Genomic DNA, 4,882 nt, shown 5'->3' on the forward strand with positions numbered 1-4,882 from the left:
AACTTAACCAGCCTATGACCTGTCATAGGCTGGTTACTTGAACACTTTACACACGTGCAACATTCACCATTCTACCCATGATTGACAACTACACTAATCAAGTTTTATATTTTTAAGATAATATTATGACGCGGTGCATACAAGTTCACAATAGCCATCTATGTTGGATTGAGAAAGCTTTTATTTAGCAGAGACCCTTTTATTTGGATGTATAAATTTTTGGGTAATGTATCCAAAAATAAATAAGGTTTATTGGATTGAATTCTACATTTATTTATGTATATGTTAATACGTGACGCGTTTCGTCTTATTAAGACATTATCAAACACATTTTCATCCATGTTGGGATGTCAAAATGTAAAATTAACTTCTAAGCGGAGAAAATACTGATTTGTGAACAAGTATTTGGACACGCTCAAAATTGTATTAACTATAAAATGTTTCAATTGGTTTATATATAAAAAAAAATACAAACGAATTATGTAAATTACGTTTGCATAAAGCATTTTTTTTGTTTGTTTTAAATTTAAATTTATTTTTTGTATGGTTACATACGTATCAAAAATATATATTTCTAAGAATAATCCCAATAAAAATTACGATGGTATTAAACTACATCATGATATTATACATATGTTGATATGAATGAATTTAATAAATGTATGTACTGAATCACTCTCACTAGAGAAAAGAGAGTAAACATTCTTGCCAAATAAGAGCATATTGCTATAAGGAGGCTGGAAGCAATAGGCAATACTTCAGCAAGCTTCTCGAATCAGGAAGTGCGAACACGGTCTAGAGATCCAGATACATTTCTGAACTATTCTGAATGCTACTTATACTTGGCCTGTTCAATAAGTACATACGTAGACTGACAATAAACAAAACATCTTTTTACAACATTTTGAGTGTGTCCAAATACTTGTTCACAAATCTGGAATATCTCCAATTATAGGAGTATTTATCTCAGAAGAATGTGCGACAAAACGATGTATGATAGATGTGCGAATAGTGAAATAAGGAAGGAATGCAAAGCTGAGATAAGCATTATCGATAAAATTACGAAAGGTGTGTTGAGATGGTTTGGACATGTGGAACGAATGAGTGACGAAAGAACGGTAAAACAAATTTATGAGGCGAATGTTAGTGGGAAAAGAAGCAGAGGAAGACCGAGAAAAACATGGCACGATCAGGTATGCCAAATACTTGAAAGTGGTCAGGTTAGGAGTCGTAACAATCGGCGGGTATGTATGAGGAGATGCATGAACGTGGAAGAGGCGAAGAATGTTTGCAAGGACAGAGTGGTGTGGAGCTCTATTCTCTCTGCCTACCCCTGCGGGGAAGCGGCGTAATGGTTAGTTAGTTAGTTAGTTATAGGAGTATTTTTCATACTGTTTTTTGACATCTCATCAAAGATGAAGAATGCTATCAAAGTCTGGGCATTTATGGGCCCGTATATATTTTTTTCAATTAGAAAAAACAGTTATATAAGGTGGGTATGTATACTCTAATGTGAAAAGGCAACTAGCCGTAACTCAAGTTGCGGCTGTTGCCGTAACACGGCTCAAAGCATTCTTATAATAATATTTCTTAATTTATGGCTGTATCATAAGCAGTCAAAAATTTTGCTCTATCTCTTTCCTTTACCGGGATACACATTATCCAAATTATATACATGAGCAAAATTGTATTGATTTGATACATCGCTTACTCCTTTCAACCACGTCATATATAAAAACTTGATTTTTCAGGAGATCATTTTTAAAGTTTAAGAATATAATAAAATGTATTTGAAATAAGTATCAAGCCACTTATTGAACTTTTTACTGTGCAACAGATCTTTTTAGGTAAAACCTGAATGTTTTTTCTCCATTTGAAAAATATTTAGTATATTTAAAAAAATAAGTAAACAATACCTTTTCTTTGAAATCCCTGAAATCCTTTGGCCGCCTCCGTAGTGTAATGGTCAGCGAGCTCGGCTACCGTTCTGGAGGTCCCGGGTTCGATTTACAGAGGGGGGCCTAATAAATGTAAGTGATGTTTTCACTCTAATATTTATTCAATATTACCATGGACTGGTACCCGAAGCGGAGGGCTGATCACCTTTCCTTCATAAGTAAAACGATCATGATAACACTGCGTTTATAAGACACAGTGCCCTATGCACCATTTGGGTGCGGATAAGGGTTTTATTATTATTATTATTTATTCAATATTACCCTGGACTGGTACCTGAAGCGGAGGGCTGATCACCTTTCCTTCGTGTGTTAACGATCAAGATAACACTGCGTTTATATGATGCAGTCCCTATGCGCCATTGGGGTGCGGGTAAGGGTTCGAATGAATGAATGAATTTCTTCGAAATGCAAAAACAACACTTTCTTCCCTGTAGCGGGTTAAGTATTTAGTTAAAACATATACCGCTTTTGCTAAGATATAGTGCATTTTCTGGTCATTCCGAAGACATGCACAACTGAAAATTGGCAAATTTTGATATGTGACATTGTTGAAAGGGGTGAGCGATATGTGTTGGCAAAAAGCATTATTTTAAGTAAATTATAAACTCGTTTATCTCATAACTACTGTTTTTAACATGCGGCTATTTGCCTTTGCACATTAGTAGGTACTACTAATTAAGATATTCTCTGATGTCTACGTGCAAATCAAGATGTCAATGTGATTATAATAAAAATTAATATTCCTCGGCTGTTGTGTTGGCCGTTTTGCATGTTCCCCGGGACGGCGCGTCCAGCGGAAGTGGCGGCCGCCGGAAACGGCCATTTTGGGACGCCTTTCAATGCAAACTCCGTTAGCACACTGCGCACGCGCCGACAGATATTTCAATCGCGTTTTCATTAGCGATTTTACGATTCCAAGAATCTATTGTCCAGATAAATAGTGTCATTTAATACGGTATTTATATGGGTCGCACGTTGCTAAAAAAATGGTTGGTTTTTATACATAGAATGTGAGGCAAAACAATGTACGATAGATGTTTGAATTATGATATGAGGAAAGAATGCAAGACTGAAATATTCTTCTTCTTCTTCTTCTTCTTGTCGTAGTCCCTGTGGCCTGTTTGTAAGAGGGATTAGAGATAAGCATTAATTCCTTCCATTTTCCCATAGCTATATATCAATGGCAGTGGCGTGCCTAGGGTTTACCAGTAAGGCAAGCCCATTATTTTTCACATTCGTGAATACATGATGTACCTATAATTTCTTCACCTCATATCATTCCCAGTATAGTAAGCACCCAGAAAGTATTATAAATATAAACAATGTATTGTCATCATTGTAAAAATATGCTAACATGTAACTTTTGTAAGTTATAGCCATCACCTTGAAATAAAGAAAATGTTCACTATAATAAAGTACCATCACCATATAATGGCATGCATAGTGTTTAATAATCATGTAAGTGCGCGATAATTTAAAAATAGTCATGCATTAATTATGTATTTTTAATCATTTGGTCTAGATTTAATCATTTTTATTTGGAGTTGTTAGGCAAGCCGGGCTTTTGGGCTTCTAGGGAAGTACCGCCACTGATCAATGGTAACTCTAAGTAAGACAAATCCAGTATTTATGAATAAAATGGACTCCGAAATTCCCATAGTGGCTTTAATTTTCTCATATTAATACATATTAATGTAAATATATATTAATGTTATAAAGGTTATATATGTTAATATAAAGCTAAACTGCCAGTACACAATGGAGTCCTAGTTCCTAAGGTAATGTATGGAAGCGAAGCACGGAGTTGGCAAAAGATGGATGAAAGTAGACTGAATGCATTCGAATCGCATTCTCTCAGACGAATGTGCGGCAAATCGTTGTATGATAGATGTTCGAATGGTGATACAAGGAAAGAATGCAAGGCCGAGATATGCATTATCGATAGAATTGAGAAAGTTGTATTGAGATGGTTTGGGCATGTATCATAAATCGAATGAGTGAACAAAGAAAAGTAAAACAAATTTATGAGGTCAATGCGGTTAGTAATAGAAGCAGAGGAAGATCGAGGAAATCTTGGCATCATGAAGTATTTAAATGCTTGAAAGAGGTAAAGTTGAGATTTTGTATAATCTGGTGGGTATGTGTGAGAAGATGCATGAGAGAGGTGAACATTATCTGCAATGACAGATTCGTGTGACATTCTGTCGTCTCTTCCTACCGCTGCGGGGAAGCGACGCAATGGTTGGTTCCAGTCATTAATTATATTTATCCATTATGTATTTCATTTTTACTTGGTAATACCACTATCTGCCTGTGTGGTCAGCACGCTCGGCTACCGTACTGGAGGTCTCGGTTTTGGTTTCCAAGGATAGGGTCAAATAAATATAAGTGATATTTCACCCTAATATTTATTTAATATTACCCCGGACTGGTACCTGAAGCGAAGGGTTGATCACCTTTCCTTCATGTGTTTACGATTAAAATAACACTGCGTTTATATGATGCGGATGAGGGTTTGAAGAATAAGAAGAAATACCACTATCTCTTAAAATTTATAATGACTCGTGTTACCTACTCAATCAGTAATTCGATCAGCGTAAACTAATAAAATATATTATAATTCAATACTTATTGATGATTTTATTCAAAATTGAATAGATGACACATACCGCCGTTCGACATATTCCAGTGTACGAGTAGGTAGGTACTCCTGAAACTCCTTTGTATGGTACAGCTCCATTTTTGGTTTCGCATTATATTCGAATCGGTTTATTGTTCATATTCGCGAATACGTCATAATATTACATATGAAAATAATTATTTTGATTAAACGTTGATAGGCAATTGAATAGAAATCTGAACCGGATAATATGAAATCATTTTGTAAACATTTCCTCCTCATTGTGTTTGATATTCAAAGGAAT

Source organism: Brachycentrus maculatus, unplaced genomic scaffold (genome assembly GCF_059751285.1).
Source record: "Brachycentrus maculatus isolate JH-2025_06_01 unplaced genomic scaffold, ASM5975128v1 h1tg000124l, whole genome shotgun sequence".
Classification (NCBI taxonomy): domain Eukaryota; kingdom Metazoa; phylum Arthropoda; class Insecta; order Trichoptera; family Brachycentridae; genus Brachycentrus; species Brachycentrus maculatus.